The sequence below is a fragment of the Artemia sp. Qi Xiang Cuo genome, chromosome 13 (genome assembly GCF_049724085.1).
Source record: "Artemia sp. Qi Xiang Cuo chromosome 13, ASM4972408v1, whole genome shotgun sequence".
NCBI lineage: Eukaryota > Metazoa > Arthropoda > Branchiopoda > Anostraca > Artemiidae > Artemia > Artemia sp. Qi Xiang Cuo.
The window spans coordinates 12,969,747-12,993,391 of NC_142806.1; the positions used below are offsets into that span (position 1 = coordinate 12,969,747).

Consider the following 23,645-nt stretch of genomic DNA (forward strand, 5'->3'; position numbering starts at 1 on the left):
AGTATGGATAAACATCTTTAGAAGAAAGAACGGAGAGGTGTCATCCCTACTCCTCTCAGTTTCTGCTCGTTTAGAGTTTGATTCGGTTTTTTATTGTAGTTTCTTTTCGTTTAGAGTTCCGTTTATTTGTTCATAGGGATTTATGGTAGTTTTAAGCTGGAAAGATAATTTGACTTTGTTTCTGCTTATTTTTAGTTTAATGTAGCTCTTTAATTTTTTCTGAAAAAAAATTCTTTTATGGAAAGAGTTTTAAATTGATTTTAAATAATGTAGTCTTTTTCATCCGAATTTTAGCCTGCTTAGGTATAGGTCTTACCAAATTCTACAAAAAAATTATGATTGAAAATCCTGATAGACGTTGTATATTTTGGTTTAGTTTCACATCTAACCAAACTTTCCCTGAAAAAAAAAAAACTGTATATCCTCTTCTGTTCATAAGCCATTGTATCAAATCTAATTTTAAAAAAAAACATGGATGCACTTACACCCTTTCGGGTTACTCTAATAGAAAGAGCAGAAGTATCACAGGAATAGCTAAAGGTATTAAGTTAAAACTTTCCTGGCATGATGACGGGGATGTTGAATTAACGGGGATGTTGAAAAAGCACTGTGTGCATGCTACTGTTACTGCTTTTTCTACCTCTTCTTCTACTATTGAGGCTAGGAGCTTTAAGGAGTAGCTTTTAGGGGATGTTGAACTAAATCCGAACACACAATGTGTAGGCAGGTTATCAAAAAAGAGTACCAGTAATATCTAAGGTTCGCCTTAGGACATTAAGTCGAAAATTTTTTGGGGCAGGGGGAATTTTGAACAAAAACAAAGGCATTGTTTGGTTGCTACTGATACTACTTCTACTCCTGACAGTACTATATTACTGTTGCTAAGCGTGAGGGTATTAATGCGAAATTTCCAGGAAATTTTAAGGGGGGTGTTGTGCTAAAATCAATACAAATTGTGTTTATGGAGGTTTTCAATACAGCGTTTCACAGTGTACAATGTTGATACTTTTAGAAAATATTGAGGGACATTCTGAATTGATTTAAAGATACTATATGTAAATGCTACTAGTACTAGTGCTTACTAAGGCCTAGTTTACAAGGTTGAAACTTTCATTAATTCTCAAGCAGAATATCAAAACTAAATCAAAACACAGTATGTTTATGCAGGTTATCAATAGAGCGTATCAGCAATATCTCTAGAGTATTACGTTGTAATTGTCAGGACCTGTTGAAGGTAGTGTTGTAAAATTACCGTAAAATAAAATCTTGCTAAGTAAAATTGGTAAAATAAAGTAAAGTTGGTAAAATATAAGGGTAAAATTGGTATTTTAGACTTGCCCTGTAGCTACAAGACAAGTTGATCATTTCTTTTTAAGCATCGTTTTCAGCTTTTAATGAAATGTTTTGATGATTCTGATTTTCCTGGGCTCAAAAAAGATAATGCCCCTTCATCTAGAGTTTAGTCAATCTAATTAACAGTTTTGTTTATCCCTTTGGTAATTTTTGGCCTATGGTAATACCTCAGCAAGTGGACAGTGCCTGATCTCGGATATCCATTAAAAAAACAAAAAAAACATTATTTGGGAGTAAAATCATACTAGCAAATTTTTTTTCTAAAATTATGCTATCAATATTTAAACCTAAGAAATGTTACCCTAACAACCATTCGTATTTAAATAGCCTCATTCAGCCATATTTCCCATATCACATGCATGTTATTTTTCATTTATTTATAAAAGCACCAAATACAAGTAAAAAAGTGGTGTGTAACACTTGGATGACTTTGATTAACTAAGCATTGGATCATAATAGTAGAACATTCAGTCATTAAGACTGTCTACAACAGGATCTGCTGGCAAATCGAACTCCTCTCCTTCAGGCTCTGATTCACATGACTGTGCTTGTTCCGAAGCCCATCCTTTCCATGAACCCATCTTATTCGACCATCACTTCCACGTGAAGTCCCTCTGGGGAAAAATAAATAAACAAATATTAATTCTTTGAACCCTTGCGGGTCTTTACTTAAGCAATGCTATACGGTTGCTTCTGACTTAAACAGGAAAGTAGGAATTTCGATTTCCCTTCTATTGAAGATCCGGATTGATCCAGGGGATGTATTTTCTTGGGAGAGGGGGATTTCTCCAAGGGGGGGGGGGTTGTAAAAGTCGGCTCTGGGGGGAACGACGACATGTACACAAGGTTTCTCTGGGATGTGAAATTTAAAATAAAAATGAGAATATTGATTCTGCTTTGGCCCTCAAGATCGTTGAAAATCCAGATTATTTAATTATTTTTGATGATGCAACTTTTAATATCTGAAGCAAATGGCTTCCCACATTCTTTTAGGAAGGCAATTGAAATTAAAAAAAAAAATCAATAAATAGAGACCTTGCTTTAATTTAACATACTGAATATTTTCCTATAAACCCAATTTACAATAACTTAAAATTAAAGGATTCAAATAACATTTTTCTTTAGTTTAAATTAAGATCATCTGGCCACATTTTTAATGAAAATTAAGTCAGCAGACAAGTTTATTTCAGCTAATATTTCACCATTTCAAAACTATAATTTCTTGTAATATAATACAGTTTATCGTTCTGATAACAAGAGACTGAAGTCAGACAGACGACCTTCTAAACCAGGTAATACAGCTATACAGGTAATGCAAGCCTCTGCGCTTTTGTGCTGGGAAAACTGCAAGCCCTCGTAAAATATGTCAGAAAAATATGCAAGATACCGGTAAAATACATCAAAAATCGATAAAATAGGTAAATTGCGTAAAATAGATAAATTACGTTTAAGAGGTAAAATACCAATTTTACGGGGATCCAAAAATTACGGTAAAATACGTAAAATACCCAATTTCAGCAGTTACAACATTAGTTGAGGGAAATATTGAAATAATCGAAAGGCAATATTGGGCATGCTATTATTAATCCCACTACTACTTTTGATAGGGCTTAGGTTATGAGTGTGAAACTTTCATGAAATTCTGAGGTGGATATTAAGCTGAACCCAAACACTCTGTGTATGCAGGTTATCAATAGAGCCTATAAGTAATATCATATGGACGACTTCGAGTGTTAAGTGAAATCTGTCAGGACCTATTTATGGGGATGTTCATCTAACATTAAAGCAATATCCCGTGTGTATAATATTGCTGTTACTACTACCACTGCTACTACTTGTGTAACTGTTACTTGTGTAAAAAAGTAATTAATTCAGATTTAGAAAAGTGGCAAAGGAACTTAGCAAAATTAAAAAAGGTGATTTTTACATGCGCAATATTACTAATTCTAAAAAACGGGAGAAACGAGGAAAAAAGTAAAATTTGAGGCAAAGCGACAGTATTATATACCGATTCGAGAAAGAAAATCCCGAAGACAAATTACTGCCCCGAGACTAGAAGCCATTCTACTTTTAACTGCTTTAGAAATAGAAGCACGGCATAGAGCTAAAGTTGGTCCATAAGGCACACCAAGATATAAAAAAGATTCCAAAGGTTTTAAAATACTATCATAAATACGAACAGAAATTTCTGAATTAACGAGATCATTAGCCTTAGGACCAAGAATTAAAAACTGACACTTTTCAGGGCGAAAACGGAGTCCATGCTCACTAGGAACCCTTGCTAAAAAATCTACATTTTTGAAGTGAATGAAGTGATCGACTCAAAAGGAGTAAATTATCTGCGTAAGCAATCCACGTACAGAACATAACTTTTACCATAAATAAAAGTCAACTGAATTTGATCAAACTACCCCGAAACAGTAATATTGAAAATCCAAGGAGAAATAATGCTTCCTTGCCTCAGCCCCTTACATAACTTAACATTGTAATCACTAAACTGATTCTTCCACTTAATACGAATTCAAGATGAGCCATACCACTTTTTTAAAACCAAGACTACTGGTAGTGGGACATTATTCTTCAGAAGCGCAGTCATAGCCCAAGAATGGATAATTAAAATCATACACCGCTGCAAAATCTAACGCAAGTGTATAAACTCTATCCCTTTGATTACAAAAGGAAATTATTCTAGAAAGGAGGGTGTGAGCAACAACCTTGCTTAGCCCCTTATGGAACCTAATTTGATTCAGGTCTTGGTTGCAAGACTCCGGATACTTTAATCAAACTAACTCAAAAACTTTGCTAATCCGGCACGAAACAGTAATAGGCCTTTAATCAGAACATAGATTCGTATTCCCTCCTTTTATGAAAGTGGCGAAGTGGTAGAACGAGAAAAGCTAGTTGAAAGAACTCCAGAAGAAAGAATAGTAGTAAAGAGAGTAACGAGAAGAAGGATTGCTTTGGGGGATGCCCATTTTATACGGTTTGAATATATAACATCATGATCAAAAGAAGGCTTACTTTTTAGAGCTTTAATTGCTGCTGTTACTTCTTCAACAGAAACACATATTTTACTATTTGGGGGGGGGCTTTAAAATTTCTTCCGATAATAAAGAGTCAAGCCGTGATTCAACTGCCGCATCATCGGGTGAAAATACTTGATTACAATGAGTTATCCAATCTTCTAGTTTCAGAGAACTACTAGAATCTGGTGAACAATTATGAATACGACGTCTATAATTAACAAAACTCCACAGCTCATTCTTATCACTAGTAATCTTTGAACCAATTTCATCTCTTATGATTTCATTATGCAAAAGCAACTCAGCCCGAAAAAAATGCGCTTCGTTAAATTTCTTACCATCATAAAATGGTCCAGATCGAGGTTTTCCCGCGCAATTCCAAAGGTAACAAGCTTGAGATGCTTTCTTTTGACTTTACTTTAAAACTGGATTAAGATTCCAACCTAAAACACGAGATCCACGACTGAAAGAATCAGTCATAAATGCTTTATTAGCCCCGACTTTTAAAATATGAAACATTTAAAGATTAACTAGATCAATATCAATTTGATCAACATTCTTAGAATTATTTACAATTATTTTACCTAAAAAAGCATCTGATTCTTCATGATATTTTTATATTTTTTCCCGATCCCAGATCATTTTATTTACAATTTGACTAGAACAATGGATAATTTTAAAAGATGTAATTTGAATATTTAAATGAAAAGAAAGGTAAAAATGGTCACTAATAGGCTGTGTCAATAACGCTGCACTTAAAACAAGAAAATGGTCTAGATTAGAGCAAGAACTAGAATTAAGAACTTACGTAAAATCTGCATCTTTTGAAACTATAGTAAAGACCAAAAACAAAGATAAAAGAGCGGAGGAACGGACATCAGAAATAGCAAGATTGCAGTTAAAATCCCCTCAAATAAGCCACTGGAATGAACACTAAAATAGAAGTTTGCACCCGCAGATATACAGGAGGCGGACATATTCCTGACTGTAGACAGTACCGGAAAAAAGTTTAAAGCTGGTGAATAAAAAAGAGTCTCTGAAAGAGGGGGGATCTGCGGGGAAGCAGGTCTATCAGAAAATTTCTTGCAGCAGTCCGATCACTGACATATTATTATACTATCTTTCTCAATACTCTGAAGAATAATTCAGCAGTTATGGCAGAGGCAACCACAACCACCAGCAGATGTGTTGCAAATAACTGTTCCTCTGGTTGCGAGACCAAGGCTCTCTTTGCAAACTTTGCATCCCGTTTTGTACAATTTTTCAGAAGCCACGGCAACCATTTATGAATTAATCATAATAACATATAAATATCAACTTGGTAGTATGTGCTAAGGAATTGGAAGGTACCCCAACCACTACCCCGCCTTCGCCTGAGTAAAACTATTACCAGGTAAAATCTCTGCTTACGGAAGGTGTTCTCCTTGGTGATCTTATATAAAAAAAACAGTTCGTAAATCTTCACAGTCTATCACCGTGTATCGTGGCAAAATTCATTGCATTCCACATAGCACCTTCCTTCACGCAAGTCAGACGAAGAAAAACCGGTCTTAATTGTCAACTTTTGTGAATGCTGAAGGTCACTGAATTAATTAAATTCTTGTCAGTGAAATAATAAGTCTAAAAACAGGTGTTTACACTCGGAAGACTGGCAATGAAAATTTACTGTCCCAAGGGAATTATAGCCAGCAAAACGGTAGTCCGCTTATAAAAATAAATCCAAAATGAAAGTTCACAGGTAAATGTCACAGCTTGAGCAAGGCTATATCCGAAAAAAACTATGGTGTTAACACAACGAAGTCTGAACCAATAGTGGGGATTTCAAAAAATGTCTATCACAAGCCCCGAAGGAACGAATTCGCATTTCGGAGTCATAAAACCAAAAAAAAATCATATAAATAGCAAAACAACTTAGCGTTAAAAAGGTTTAAAAGACAACATACAAGGTATAAACAAGGAGGAGGGAACAAAAGAATCAAACAAACATAAACTTGGGTATCACCAGTACCAAAGAAAAAAAAAAAAAAAAAAGGAAACTAGCAGTTTATTCGATCAGTAATGAAGGGGACAAAGGTTTTTTCATACCTGGATGTTAAACAACGTATGGGGGACAAGATAGGAATGGGTTCAGAAACAGTATGTGGCAGGCGGTGTCTGGATGGGGAGTATCTTTGGGGAAAAATATTTTCCGTGCGAAGGCTTATTATTGCATTTTTTGCAAAACAGAAGCACAACGTTCTTCTCCTGTGTTTAAGAGTTACCAGATGGCCTTTTTAAGGAGGAGCGAGTAGGGTACCTTAACTTCTTTAAAAATTATTCTCAGGGCTCTTTTTTGAATGGATTCAATTTTTTCTGATTCATCATGGGAGATGCCAGGATGTCAAACTGAACAAGCATATTTAAGATGCGGGTGGACAAAGGAAGCAAAGATACTTAAAGAATGGGAAGGGGGACGTTAAATGGTAACAGGTTTCAACAACCGTTAGGTTATTCACAAATTTACATCTGTCGGGAAATTCCTTAGTGAGGCTATTTATAATAACAGAAAAACTCAGTACTCAGCCATGTTCCAAAAGGAAGAAGGCCAGCATTTTGAAGGGGGTGAAAAGAGCCATAAGTTACTGAGCTTGTATGTTAAAAATTAAAAGAGGGGGATAGGAGAAGAGAAAAATGATAACTCTCTCCCAATGGAGGCAAAGCTGAGGGGGAGAATGTAAAAACTATTTAGATTAGTTAGAATGACATCTAGTGATTCGATAATTTCCCCTAGTTCTTAGTATTTTAACTATTTGCTTAACTTCTAGAGAAGAACAAATTGAATTCGTCTTAAGTTTATTGGCATCACCAACCAGAAAAAATCCGGCATTTCGGTAGTTAGAGATAAGAAAATCAGCACTGGTCTGAAACTGTTGGAGAAATTTGGGTTTTGCATTAATATTTTGGTCTGGCGAGTAATAAGAGACAGCTATTGCAATGATATTATTGGGACGGGGAGTACTTTAGGTCTAATACTTATCCAAAGGATTTCATCGTACTCAGATAAATTAGGAACAGGAATAATTTTAGGGAAAAGGTTGCATTTAGTAAAAAACATAACACCACCTCCTTTTCTTCCTAGTGAGTGATCCAAAGGACGGAGATTAATAAATTCTGAATAATTTGACGAACGAAGAGACCATTGGTCATGAGACTGTACATTTGTAACAGCTATAACGTCATTTTGATTTAATTCTGTTAGCACCTTGAGTTCAATAAGTTTGTTAAAATTAAGTCTTTCGGCGTTGGTGATTAAAAATTTTGTAATTTTAAAACGACTGGGGAAACGTGACTGTCGTTGAGTTTCAGTAATTCTTGGGTTTGGTTTTAAACTTGGGCTGTGGGATGGTGTGGATAATTTTTGAGGTGGAGTATTTATTACAGGATAATTTTCGCATGTAGGAACTCTCAAACCAGAGTTACGTTGGTACCAATGGGTCGGATTTACTTTGTCAAATGACGGGTGGAGGCCCGAACCAGAAAACAATGTCTTATGCGCATGGAGCGGATAGGGTATGTGTAGCGATGAAAATTATTTGTGTGACTATAAAAATGTGGCTATAAAAGAAAGGACCGGGCTTAATTGTGGTCATAAATATTGACCGCGTAGAAGGTATTATTATGCTCAAAAGCCGTGAACTTACACCTTATAAGTCCTCCAATAGCGCCGCTTATAGCGCTAAAGATTGAGCCAACAAGGCTTGCGCCACCCTCAATTAATGGGAGAAAATAAGGTGTGTAGCAATATAAAGGTGCTCTTTTTTCTTCAAGCTATCTGGAGATCAGATTCACTGGGAACGTCCTTGGAGATTTGCAAACTAATTACCTGTTATCAGACTAGATGCAGACATATAAAATGAAATATACACAGGTAAAAAACAATAGATTTATTGAGACTTACATATTTATGTGAACAGCAGTGAGTCACTTCAAACGACAACAATGGTGACTGAGATACAACAGTCAAAGAATTGCAAGGATCGGACGCCGAAATAATTCTATCTAAGTGGTCCTGATTCTAAATTACGAATCTTTCAAAAAAGCACTTTTACCCCACTATCAAACGTAGTTCTTTTGTCTTGTGCTGTAAGGACTGGCTCTCAATTGGCTCAAGTGGCCCAAGGATGCGAACCCTTCGTCCAATAAATTGTTTTAAATATTTCTGATGATTCAAACGTTCACACGGTTCTTATCATTTAAACTTCCTTAGAAATATTGTGTATAGCACCTTTTTTATTGCCTATTGTCTTAGCGAAATCCAAAACTGGGACAGCGCCGTTGATTTTCTGTGGCAAACTGCAGTTTTTTTCTCTTTGCTGATTAATGACTTTCTATTTTTGAAACTAGTTTTAACTTAAATATATGACTTTGGAATTATATTAAGAAGGAATGCACTTTATTTTGGAATTTTTGATATATCACATTTTACTCACGGTATATATTACCCTTCTCATAAATTAATGACGTCCCGTCATTAGTACTTGCTTGCCTTTGGGCTTTTAAAATGTTCGCAATTTATTAACTATTTTTTCTACATAATTATTTTATATTTATGTTATGGCTTAATCAGGAGTGTTAAAAATTCTCTCTATTACTTTTCTTATTTTATTCTACATCCCTATCTAAAATTCATCTACCGGACTAAGATTATTCATGGTTCTAGGCTAGCTACTATACTAAAGATTTTTTTCTTCTACATCTAACACTGATTACTTTTATATTTCCAACAAGGTTGGGGCTATTCTACCTTTACATAAGATTTTTTGAATTCACTTTTACAAGGTTTTTTTTTTGATTTTGCTGTCTATGTGGCACACTACTTTCTATCTACGCTACATTAAATGAATAGCTCGACAACGCTACACATAACTCTATCTGGACATCTAACACTACAAACAAGAATGATTTAAAACACACTACATTTGGTTTACCATATTCACTGGTAACATTAGAACATTTTCACTGGGGATGTTTTGCTACGCAATGTTAATGATAAGATATTGGGATTTTTGAGTTATTAAGGTTCTTAAGAAGTAACATATGTAAATTCACATCTATTTCATCACCATTCGAGTCTTTAGTTTACTCAATCCTTCTGTTGTAAATTATTGTCCTTCACTCTTTTCGTCTTGGCAAAATTTTTAAAGCACTTACGTTATGGCTTCTTCATGGGACAGTTCAAGCACGATTGTGTTCACACGATGAGCTTTCTCTAATTGTCAACTGGGAAATGATGCTTCCAACTACAGGTGTGGGATATGTTATCAGGGTTCATTCTCACCTGCTTTTTGATAGTTCATAGGGTGCCTTATCATTAAGGGGTCGAACACTGGGTGTGCGTTTATTTTCTTCTCAGTATATCATTTTTGGGATATTTTGAGGCACATAGAGAATGTATTTTCGCATAAAATTGTTCATTTGTGTCTCTTATAAAAGTGTTAGCTCGTGGCTTGCGTCTATTAACCTTTGCGGTAATTCCTAGGTTAATCATGGGGGAATTGAAGTTTGGGTTTGGAACAGGTCGACATCAAACTATAGTGACTCCTTCAACATATTGTCTTTAACTTGTGGGAGGGGTATATTGTCACTAAGGGGTTGGTCACTGGGGTTAATTTTGGTTTCCAGGTCCATTTTTCAGAAATTATCTCGTAACATAAATAGGGTAACGGAGATATGGACTGTCCAAACAGAGAGGATAGGATGGGTTCTTAGTTGTGGTTGAAAGGAATTTGACACGTAATTTTATGACAATTATACAGTTTTTGGGGTTCTGAAATATGATAACTATACGGTTATATGGTATATGGATCCATAATGATGATCAAAGGCGATATTTATGTACTTATCTCTTGTACTGGTCGGTTGGGTTCTCAGAATGTATGTGATTATATAGTTCGATGAAGCACTGGATACTGAGATTCAAATATAATGTTACCTGATACGTAATATGGTTCGTGGTCGAAGAAACAACGATCTAGGGTAACTGTTGTTTTCGTAGACGAAGCTGGGATGAAAATTGACTGGAGTGTATGGTGAGTACTCTTAGTTGGTTGAGGTATGATGAAAATAGATGCTACTAGGTTGTATCTGCACTGGGCAAATCATTGTAATGCTCGATATCCAATTTTGTCAATCCACTTCCTGTAATAAAAATAACGAGGCAGAATCACACGTTCTTTAAAGTAAATACTCATAGTACAAATAAGTCACGCATTGATTGGGTACATGATTTTACGCTATTAGACAGAGTTAAATAAATACACTAATATTAGTACACAAAACGAATTTTTTATCATGTTGGTGGAATTATATATGTAAAGTTCCCATTGGTAAATTCAATACATATAAGTCTTTTCTAAGTTGTTATAGCCTAACGACGATATAAAAGATTAATTCTTTGACTTTTAAGTGTGGTCTGTTATTATGGTTTCTAATATACACTACTATATAGACTTTATTTTAACTTCTTTAGACACTTAGCTAATTTTACATTAGATTTAAAATAATCATTTAAACAGAGTTTATACTGCATGATTAAATTTGAGGTCTAATTTTACAACATATTTCATGCCTGCATTGTTCACGCACGTCCGTGCTGTTTAAGAAACGCATGTTGCAGCGTCATAACCACACGGTTTTACGTAAACAACCTTACAATGAGGGAACAAGACATAGCAAGGACGAGTGGAGACCTCTATACCCACTCGTTTTCTAATGTCTTCCATTTTTCTTGGCTTAGACGTTCTCGGGGGGTTTCGGGTTTAACATCTGCATTTCAGCTGTTTCCCCGTGTTCTTCTCTTGGTTTTCGCCTTCTTAGTCTCAGGATTTTTCTGTAATTAAAAGTCAATAGGGTTCTTATGGTCAGGGAAGTCTTGAATATGAAACATACGGCCAATAGTATGTTCCACCAGAAATTGGTCGATTCTTTGAGTTCATTCGTGTTTCTTTCTAGTCTTGTTACTTGTTGAAACAAGGTCTCGAAGGGTTTGGGGTCCAATTTCATAAAGATCTTCCATGCGTCATGGCTAGCTAGCAATGAATTTTCATGCTTGAATATTACTCCATGTTTTACAATATCTTTGGCCACTGCGTGAACAACGAGGATTGTGATGATATTCTTAAGCCTCATCTTATTTTTTGTTTCTAGAATTAATTTATCATTAATTTTAGCCGTTTTTCGCAAAATTGGTTTTTTTTACTGCTTTGTTATTATTTTTTTTTTCAAAGGCACTTTAATTTTTTTAACTTAGGTTATTTTTTATTATATAACCATTTTGTGGCATTGGCCAAAGAAAACTGATTTGTAGGCGTAAAACAGAATAAATATTTTAGGATTAGATAGGTTAGGAAAGTAAAGTTAGGACTTCCGAGCTTTACTCTGATTGTGATATACCTCTATGATTGGTTGAGATATAACTTTAAAGCGTAGCTAATAATCGCTATACAATTTAATTATTACATTATATTTCTCGAGTAAGAAACACATGAATAAGCAAGCGTGCAGCACATAATTACACTAGTATTCTATTTTATGTATAGCCTTAAAATAATTATACTCTGCACTAAGACAAAATATTTCATATAATTAGACACTTCTGTACTGGTAATTTCTTGTTTTGGATAATATCCACCTTGGTTAGGACATGGGACGATTTTTCATATAAAATCCGAGGGCAAGCACGCACACAACAAGTTAAAAGCTGCATGGGCTTTGAGTTCCTCCCCAGGCTTCCCACAAAACGTGGTCCAACACCACTTGTCGTTCTCAGTCGACCACGAGCTTCCCACTTTGGGCCTTTCTCCCTGATCGCCAACGTTTTGACATCACTTGTATTTTTTTTTTCATTAATATTGACTTGGTTAACTTTACTTGCACACTGTTAAATTTATTATGGTTTTAGATTTATTATATTTGAAATTTGTCTTTACATTAATTGGGGATATTTCCATCTGTCAGGTTTTTTAACAGTTCTACCTGACTGTGTCGTTATTTTCTCCTCTGTTTCTTGCGGTTTTTTCTTTTTCGGTTTTTCTAGCAAAATAAGGTCGAACATCTTGTATTGTTTTTTCAAAAATTCTTACCCTTTTAATTTCGATTGTTTCGCGTGTGTGGCTGCTGAAGTCGGTCTTGATTTCCCTATTTCTTTAACTACTATATGGTCTGATTCGCTGTCAGACTCTTCGGAACTAGTTTCCGACGAGTCCGGATTAGAACTTTTAGAGGTGGCACTTTTTGAGGTATCACCTGCCCTTCCTTCGTAAATTTCTACTCCTCTTGAAGTAGAAGGTCTATTCTCTAAGTCGTCGTCTTGAGTTTTCAATTCGGGAGATTTGAAAGATTCTTGAGAGCTTTGGGAGGAATCAAGAGCGTTTGTGTGGTTCCTCCACAGTTTAAATGCCAAATCTTCAGGGGGATTGGGCAGTTTTTGATCAAATGATTCCTCCCATGAAATCCACTGAATAGGTTTGACCTTGGACACTGTTCTTTGATGAAATTGACTTTGCTTTTCATTTTTGTTAGTTTTATTCTCGGGCAATGTACTTTGACTCGTTTTTATGGGAAAATTTATTAAATCCATAGCTTCTCGCAGATTTGTTTTACTTGAATCTTTGGGAGGATTTTTCATTACGGTAATACCAGGGGTTTCTACAGCTCTGTTTAATTCCTCCTGTAAAGACAGGGGCCTTTCTGTCGGTGTTGCAGGGGAAACCATATCGTCTGGAAATCTTTTGGGGGGACATAGGGTCAAAATTCTATCGGGGAAAAATTGGTTTTTTGGAGATATCGTATAATCTAGTTCTCCTGCACTCGCCGATGAATAACTTTTTGGATCTTTTGGCGTTTTTATTTCAGGAAAAAATCCTGGTATTAGGGATTTTTTCTTGGGAATAACTAGATTTTTCATAGCTAAAAATTCTTCGAAGTTTTCCTCATCGCTCTCATCCTCGAAATAGTCTTGCTTGAAATTAAAGGGTTTTAGCTCTGCCAATCTTGATGTAGGGGGCTCATTTTCGGTATATGACGAACCAGTGGAGGAGGGATGTGATAACCATCTCTCTGGAAATTTGGCTCTTTTTATTCGGCTAACATGTGCTTTGTAAGTTCTTCTACTATCGGGGTTTTCCATTTTAAAAGTATAATCGTTATCGTACTTTTTGACTACTTTGTACGGTCCAGAATATTTGTTGGAAAGTTTTTTGCCTTCCGTTTTTGCTTTGTTCTTTAGGTAGACGCAGTCTCCTACTTTGAAATCTATACTCCCCTTGACTTTGGGTTGGTTTCTTAGCTCTTGGTTTATGTTACATTTTTCCAACTCTTGCTTAACTATTTTATAAGTTTTCCTCATCCTATTTATGAATTCTTGTTTGTAATCCTCCGAGCTATTATAATACTGCCGAGATTCAATAATCTCATTATACGGGATTCTAAAATCACGACCAAAAAGTAAATAAAATGGATTGTCTTTGGTTGTTTTTGAATAAGCAGTGTTGATTACGTTAGTTAAATAAAGTAAGAATTGATCCCAGTCGTTCCTATTGTCTTTCGTATAAATACTTAATACGTTCGAAAATATTTTATGCCTGTTTTCTATTTTACCATTAACTTGTGGGTGGTACGGAGCTGTCCCCATTTTCTCTATATTAAGAAAACTCATTAAATCTTTTTTTATCTTTGAAACAAAATTGCTTCCATTGTCACTTAAAATTTTATTTGGAACGCCAAATTGTAAAAATTATTTCGCTAACGCCTTACTTGTGGCATAAGCACCTTGATTTTTAAATGCTTTTTTGAAAGTAAATTCGGAAAAATGGTCTATAACTGAAAGAATACAAGCATGGCCTCTGCTAGAAACAGGCAAGGCTCCGCTCGTTCCGTATAAATCAAATGAGATAATATTGAATGGGTACTTTGCTACTGGGACCCTCTCCATTGGAGGATTTGGGGAAGCTGGGGGATTTTTCTTAAGTTTCACGGTTCGCATGTACTTACAAAATCTTCAGGTTTTGTCATTGCCAACGGCACGTAAAAATATTGTTTTAATTTATGGAAAGTTTTCATTACTCCTAAATGTCCACCTATATAAGAATGAAAATATTCAAATGCAGGCACTGTTAAGTTTTGTGGTAATACAGGTATTATTGAGGTTTTGTTTCTATTTGTCTCAACAGTCACGATTCTACGTAGTATTTCTTCATCAAGATCATAGTAAAAATTATCTTTCTCTTTTCTAAGATTTTTAAATTCATCCGGCAACAAATCATCATTCACAAAATAATTAATAAGCGCCGAACATATTTTGTCCTTTTTTGCTTTCTTTTTATATTTTCTAACGACAAGGGACAAAAGTTAGCCTAATTTTCCTTTACTGTGTCTTTGACTTTGCTTTTCTTACATTTATGTTTGCTCTTAGCATTGATAGCGTTAACTTAATTTTTCTCAGCTTCCGACGAAATTTTTTCTGGGTATCTACTTAAAAAGCCACAATCTGCACTTTGTTTAACTTTTAAATGTTCAAATTTATAATCTAGGTCTTATATTTTTATAATCCATCTGGCTAGAATTCCCGTGGGGTTTTTAAATGTGCGCAGGTACTGCAAGTTTTTATGGTCTGATCGTAGTAAAAATTTTCTACCAATTAAATAATGTCTAAATTTGTCCAAGTGGTGAATTATAGATAATAATTCCAAGTTTGTGGTGGAATAACTACTTTCGCCCTTTGATAAGGTTCTACTCGAATAGCATATAACTTTTTCTATATTTTTTTGATTAGAAGGTCCTTGTAAAGGATCAGGGTTTCCCATGGGAATTATTTTCGAAAGAATAGCCCCAATGCCTTTTGAACTAGCATCGGTTGTGACCACAAATTCTCCGTTTTCGAAATCAGGAAGTGATAATATTGGTTCAGAAGTGAGTGCCTTTTTGAGACGGTCTATGGAAGTTTGAGCTTCCCGGGACCAGGTAACATTTTGGGAGTTCCCTTTAGTTAATTCCGTGAGGGGTTTCGCAATTTGGACATAATTGCGTACGAATTTTCTAAAGTAGCCAGTAAGACTTAAAATTCCCCTTAGTTCTTCCATAGTTCTAGGGGGTTTGAGGTTTTCAACACATTTTATTTTATCAGGGTCTGGGGATATCTCTCCTTGTGTCACTACTACTCCTAAAAATTTAATTTTAGGTTGAAATAAATCTAGTTTCTCAGGCCGACATTTTAAATTTCCCTGTATGAACTTCTCGAAGACCTTAGCTAATGTTGCTAAGTGTTGTTCAGTGTTTTCTCCCACGCATATGACATCATCAACAAAATGAATTATACTCTTTAATCCTCTTAACAGGTGTAATAGGGGTCTACATAGCGCGCTTGAACTTGTTTTAAGTCCAAAAGGTACCCTTAAGTATTCATGTGAACCACATTCAGATGCTGAAAATACAGTTTTATGGACATCTTTTTCGGCTATTTTCACTTGGTGGTAGCCTTGGGTAAGGTCCAAATAAGTAGAAATTTTGTTATTCCTTGAAATTGAGTCAAGAATTTAATCTATTCTTGGTAGAGGAAATGTATCGCTAACTACTTGTTTGTTGAGGGCTCTATAATCTACTACAAGTCTAAGATCACCATTTTTTTGGTACTAAGATCACTGGTGCACTATACGGACTTATACTGGGGCGTATAATTTCATTTTTTTTCTAATTCATGGATTTTATTTTTTAACCACTCTTTGTGCTTCTACGGCACACGATATGGTTTTTTCGCTACGGGATTGCCATTTGCTATAATTCAGTTTTCATAAAATGGTATCAGTCCGATATCATCTTCAGATGCAGAAAACACAAATTTAAAATTCCATAATAGATCAAATAGCTTTTTCTTGATTTCAAAGTCCGCAATATGGTTCATGATAAATTTTTCATAAAATAGCGATTTATCTAAACGGCACCTGTTAAGTGAGGTTTTAATGCTGTTGAATAATTTTGCTTTGGAATTTTCCCATCTATTTAAATCATTCTCTGTTAAAACTTGAATTTGAACTAAACACGTCCCCTTTTTTATTGTAATTGTATCATTTTCGTGGTTATTAGTTACCGAAATAAAACCTTCTCCTTTGTTATAAGATATAATCTGTTCCACGCAGAGCAGATTTTCGGGAGTTTCAGATGGGGTAGCAAACCATATTTCTGATTTGCTAACCACTGGCTCAATCATCTGTGATATTTGAATTTTTTGCATCGTTTTTTTTTGGGGGGGGGACTTTGTTTTCCTTATCGCGAATCCGTAATATTTCTCTTTATTTTCATTGTTTATTAGATTCATACTGGCGCTATTTTGCGCCATTGCGGCGTCTTGCGGCGTCACGTTGGATTTCACTATGTTTTTCCATAATTCTGCTATTTTCTTGATTTCGTTTGACCTGTACTGTCGCATATATCCTATTTTTATTTTCGCAGATTCAATATTTTTATTATTTAAATTTATTTCATCACTGCAATGTCTTTCAGAATAATTGAACAAATTTCTAATGATGCCTTTTCCTCCTTGCGAGACATGAGGTTCAAAAGATTGTGACATTATACCGTCAGAAATTTTGTTTACTGTTACGTTGTCTTCGTATCCTCTGTTACGATTTCTTAAGGTAGAAATTTCTTCCCCTACCTTAGCTGGGTAGACAAGACTCTTGTTTGCTACGTCTAATAGTACTCTATTGGACCTTAAAAAATTTGCGCGTATAATTGCTTCATACGGGAAGTTATCGCATATTATAAAATTTGTCTGGAAGATCCTATTGTCCCTTTTTACGTTTAGGCAAATTGAACCCCTTGCATCCAATTTATGCCCTGTCACACTACTTAAATTGGGATTATTAGGGTTCCTCTGTCGCCTAATATGCAGAAGCAACATATTAAATACGTATAAGTTTATGATACTAATCGTTGCACCAGAGTCAATCAAAGCTTTAAAGTAAACGTTTTCTATACAAAAATCATTAAATATAGGTAACTTGTTATTAATATCACTACAAGACGGCACTACCATTGTTTTGGACCTATTAAATATTCCGGGCACCCTCTGGGTCCAATTTATATTTCTGAGGGGCCTGAAACGTTTCCTTGAGGATTTATTTCATGTGTCGGTGCCTGTAATAGATATTCAGACGTATGAGTTTCCGTAGGCATATTTAATTGATTTACGTCTGTCTGCCTTTGTCATGTATTATTATGGTAACGTGGATGTCCTGTGTCAGTGCCGCTTGCTGGCGCTGACTGCCAATGCCGTTGGCTTGCAAAATTTTCATTTCCCATTGGCAAATTTTCGTGATTTCTTTATAGCATTCTCGCATTATATTGGTTTTGGCGAGTATTTGGGTTTTCAAATCGGTAATTAATTTGTCTATTGGGAGGAGGGGTATAAAAATTTTGTTGGTACGGGTTGTAAGGTACTGATTGGCGCAATTTTCCCTGGTTATAGCCTAGTGCACCACCGGCGCTAAAATTTGTTCTTCCGAGCAAATGGTTGCCGTAGTTTTGCGTACTACCGACAGCAATTCTTGGTATGCGATTGGGGACATGACGGCACTCCCTTGCGATATGCCCAGGTCGATTGCAATTATAGAATCTTATTATTGTATGGTTATTTTCATAATCGGATTGTTTGACAGGCTGAAAACGTACTGTTTCTGCCTAGTGGGTTCTTGCGTTTTATTTCTTTGTGGCACTGAGGAGTTATCCCTTGAAAAGAAATTGGGGGACGCCTGATCGCCCTTGAAGTTTATGTTCGCATTTGAATCGCCTAGGCTATTTATTTTTCCTTTACTGTGATTTGCGACCATCGTATCGACTTCGATCAATCGCTCTACCTCCTGAACTGCGAGATCCAACGTCTGAATATTTTTGGATATTATCACTGTATATAGTTTTGGGGGTAGCCCTTGCAAAAAGGTATTTAGTATGACTTTTTTATACAGTTGCCCGGAACCTCTTCCGTATTTTGCCTCTACCGAAATGCGTATATTATCAAGATATTCTCTTATATATTGTGAATAGTCAAAGCTCACCGTTCCGTGTTTTCATTTATTTATTGAACTGGTTTCGATAAATCTATCTTTAAATGCTTTTAACAATTTATCAACCGTATTTATTGGCAAGTTGGCGTTATTGCCTATGGTATGTTCAATCTGTTTTAGAAAGTTTAAGGCCTGGCCTTTTAATCGTAGTAGAAGCATGTCGACTAACGTTTCTAGCTCTGTTTTTGTTAGTTCTACAAACTGGGCCAATTGGATATTAAATTCATCAATATCTGATTGACCACTGTACTGAGGGATAGAATTTGCTATTTCTATGTTTTTCGCGACCAACTTTTGCGCCATTAATTTTTCTTCTAAATCCTCTGCCATTTTTTTTGTTTGAATAATTCGAAATAAATTTTTTTTTCACTTAACCTATTTTGGGGGAGGCTATTATCTCCTATGAGATATTTTAAAGGGTTTCCTGTGGTAGCTTAGCGGTTATAGGCATAATCACTTTACTTATATGTCTGTATCTCCCTAATAATTAAATTTAAATTACAAAGTTTTATAGCCTAATTAGTTCGCAAGATTTCCTCCAATTTCCGACCGTGCCATTTGTAGCGATGAAAATTATTTGTGTGACTATAAAAATGTGGCTATAAAAAAAACCGGGCTTAATTGTGGTCATAAATATTGACCGCGTCGAAGGTATTATTATACTCAAAAGCCGTGAACTTACATCTTATAAGTCCTCCGATAGCGCCGCTTATAGCGCTAAAGATTGAGCCAACAAGGCTTGTGCCACCCTCAATTAATGGGAGAAAATAAAGTGTGTAGCCATATAAATGTGATCTTTTTTCTTCGAGCTATCTGGAGATCAGATTCCCTGGGAACGTCCTTGGAGATTTGTGAACTATTTACGTGTTATCAGACTAGATGCAGACATATAAAATGAAATATACACAGGTAAAAAAAAATAGATTTATTGAGACTTACATATTTAGGTGAACAGCAGTGAGTCACTTCAAATGACAATAACGGTGACTGGGATACAACAATGAAGGAATTGCAAGGATCGCACGCCGAAATAATTCTATCTAAGTGGTCCTGATTCTAAATTAAGAATCTTTCCGAAAAGCAATTTTACCCCACTATCAAACGTAGTTCTTTTGTCTTGCGCTGTAAGGACTGGCTCTCAATTGGCTCAAGTGGCCCAAGGATGCGAACCCTTCGTCCAATAAACTGTTTTAAATATTTCTGATGATTCAAACGTTCACACGGTTCTTATCATTTAAACTTCCTTAGAAATATTGTGCGTAGCATCTTTTTTATTGCCTATTCTCTTAGCGAAATCCAAAGCTTGGATAGCGCCGTTCTTTGTCTGAGGCTAACTACAGTTTTTTTCTCTTTGCTGATTAAGGACTTTTCATTTTTGAAACTAGATTTAGCTTAATTATAGGAAGCCGGAATTATCTTTAGAAAGAAGGAACTTTATTTTGGTATTTTAAATACATCGCATTTTACTCACGGTACATATGCAAGGGGGTTTGTGAATGGGCGGGACATGAATAAGAGGGGATTGCGGGAGGGTTTGGGTGCATTAATGTCTGCGATGGTGATTTGACTGCTCGTGAGTAAATTTTTGGGTTGGAGGGGCGTTTCGGGGAGAGGATACCTGGGGTATGTTGCTTTGTATCGGATAGGGAGGTAGGTAATGAGGGGTATTTAATAAGGGAGGAATGGGATGGGTAGTGCTACCTAAAAGAGGCTTTCTAGTGTGGAATCTTTGACTGGTATCAGCAAGGAATGCCCAAGTTTACGCACTTCGCTTTTATTTGCAGATTATTTTTTTGTGCTAAATTGAAGAGGGGACATAAATATGTAGGTTATCACACTTGAAACAACGCCCACTTGATGCTAACTTAAATAAAGGAGCATGGTCAAAATTACACCTTGCTTTAGTACACTGGCCAGTGAGGTAAAAAAGACATAAGTGCCACAGACATAAGTGCCTCCTCCCCCTGGGCAAGTAATTCTTGGGTCAATAGGAATTACGGTTCAATTAAACCCCAATGGTGCCATTGGCAGATGCATTGCAGCTTACAATAGGGGAATAAATGGACACCCATGGTGTTCCATTTTAAAACAATAGGTCTTTCACGTTCACTGTTTTTGTGTTTGTTATATATACTGTATGATTGTTTGGTATATTTTTATGCTTGTGTGCTTGTTCCGTAAGTTTTATCCTTGTATTATTCTTGCTTGTCTATGTGCTTGTTACATTGGCTTGTCCTGTCATTTTCTGATTTATTACTATGCTTTTGCGATTGTTCTATGAGTTTTAATTTCGTTTTATTTGTCATTATCCGTCTTTTTCTTTTGTTTTTCTTTTCTTCTCCTTTTTTCTTTTTTTCTTATACTCCATTCATCATTGTATTTCAACGGGTTATAAATAAATTTAATTCAATTCAATAACAAGCACTTATTTTGGTTGCACTTGTTGTGTAAAAAACGGGAACAAACTCTTGGACTAGATTTATTTTGTTTTTCGAGGTTGATAGATCTTCGATTATATGGGCACTTCGGACATAATTTGCAATTTCTTTTCTTAAAAAAATTGCAATTTTTACAACACTATTATCAGGAAAACTATTTTCCTGCACCTTGCTTGGAGCACGTTCATGTCCAAAATCACATTTATTTCCTAATTTGCAAAAACTTACCAAAATTATATTAACACATTTGCGAATATTAGCTGAAAAGCCATTATTATTAGGCAGATGCCTAAGAGTCAAATCCCTAAGAGTCCTGTTTATATTGGACTGCCAATTGCTGTTGCTCATGTTGTACAAAAAAAGAACGCCAACTAAGAACTTGAAATGGAAGATTCCGAAAATTCAAGTAGATGAAGACAAGCTATTTGTTAAATTAGTGTATTAAATATTATTCACCATTAAACAAATAAACTGAATAAAAAAAATATACTGGACATCCTTAAAGCCCACTTTTGACCTCTTGCCTTACGTACTGTTAAAATCCAAAAGGGTTTTTCTTTTGTTTTTCTGCTATAAAAAGTTTTAGCTTTGAAAGGATTTATCCCTGGAACCTGGAAGCCACTATAGATCAATACGAGATAAAGACCTTTTAGAAGAGCTCCATTGAATAAGACCTTTTGAATAAAGTAACGTTTTCTTTTATTATTATAATCGTTTTAGCTTGATAATTCTTTAAAAAATCAATTAGAAAGTGACATTATTCTTTAAGAAAAACATGACACGAATTCTTTTATCCTTTCTGCAGCCGCTTAGTGGGCAAGCGATTGCTGTAAAAACAATAACCGTGCCCTTTGTGCGAGATTTTGAAAACTAAACAACATTCAGAGCAATAGTCAACTGCAGTTTATTAATCAACAGTTGCATGATTGATCTCATGTAGTCTCAAAATTGTAGACTTTTTTTCTTCAAGCACAATTACGTTCATCTTTGTTACATATTTTTGCTTTGTTTTTTCCTTCTTTATTTGTTTTTAAAGATCACACTGAGATTGGTTGTCATTTTTGGGTAAATCGGCACGGAAATCTAGAAAAGAGTTCAAGCTCAAATCACTGCCCTTTTCTTTCTGATTCGTTGCCAATTTGGCAAATCCGTGTCTAAAGAATTTATGTATCTGCCTGCACTCAGCATAATTGCTATCTGAGCAATCCTAAATAGCAACATTGGAATTTGAATATACTTTGAAAAACTCTGTTGACCAGAAAAATAGCATCTTTCGGATCTGCTTTCACTTTTCGACAACGTTGCTGAAAACGCAAACTTTTACAAACTAAAATAAAAGCATGGAAGGACTTAGGAATAATGCAGCTGATGTCTGGTTTCACAGAACTTGGATGGAAACGGACTGCTTGGTATATTATTTTGGATTTGAGGATTTTATTTATTTTAAGCGGTGTGTTTTAGGCCTCCTGGGATGAAGGTAAATTGGGATCCACGTAGGCTAACTCCCCTGGAGTGATGGCCCCTGGTCTAAATAATGAGCAAGGACAGTTCGCCATGTATAGAACAAGTAGTCTATGTCTCAAGCTTTAAAGTATCAGGGTTCGATTAGGCTATACAACATAACCTAGCTTACACTAGGCTAGGACTCAATCAGGCCAGACAATAACCACATGTCTCAACTGTAGTCCCCCTCAATAGGTACTGTCAGTATCAAATTTATATGTCACCACACTCTCAAAATAGATATATTGCTACAGTCTCTACATCAAATTCATTTGAGGTTTTGAATACAATAGCCTAGATGAAAACTACCCACCTCTTCCCCCAGATGAAACCATAAATTTATGAAAAGCAAATCCTACAAAAGTGGAGGATATCATAAACTTCCAAATCTGGTATTAGCTCATGACTTTGGAAAGCAAGCCAAAAGAGCTATTTACCTAACCCAGTTTAGGGAAACAGTAGATTAGCAAAAAGTTGCTTTGTAGTTCCTCCTAAGTACCAGCCAAAAAATCAGGGAACCCACAGTCTTGATAGAAATGACAAAAGAGTTATCTTGTCTAGCAAAGATAAAACAAGAACATTGTTTATAGAAAGAGGAAACCCTTCAAACCTTAAAGAAGCTTTGACACCTGAGCATTTTGACTTTCAACTGGGGAAAGGTGAAAAGAGAGCTTCAATATTTCTAACCACTGAATCTGTTGTTGTAAAAGCATTGATAACAAACAAAGTAGGTGAAACAGAAATGCAAACAGAGGAATTTAAACCCACATGTCAAGCAGTAATAAGAGAGATACCAAAATAAATAACTAAAGATGAGATAAAAGGATGTTAAATATAAAGCAGTTCATATAATTGACCTACAAATTAAGGGATACCAATTGATGCCCTTTTTATGCTCTTTCTGAATATAATAATGGCTTTTCTTACAAATTCAATTTTAAGCCCCTTTAGGAGTTGTTAAAAAATAATTTATCTCTAAAGGGCTAGGCACACATAGCTGATTTGGGGAACTGATTTCAGCAAGGGTATATTCCACATCAAGTGATTATAATTAATAATGCTAAGAGGTGGGGCTTAGTGACATTTTTTGGTGATTAATCATCATTAATTACAATTAATTTACAATAATCATTAAATATGATTAATTACACGCCTAAAGCTCTTAAGCCCTAGTACATTCCTTGTCAAGAATGTAATCAATGATGATTAATCACCAAAAAACTATCACTAAG

The 23,645-nt window shown here is 35.4% G+C and overlaps 1 protein-coding gene across 1 annotated transcript in view; it reads left to right on the top strand.

The window, feature by feature from the left end:
• Positions 1 to 23,645, top strand: part of LOC148944975 (uncharacterized) — a 336,360-nt gene that overhangs the window by 138,999 nt on the left and 173,716 nt on the right. The window lies entirely within an intron of this gene.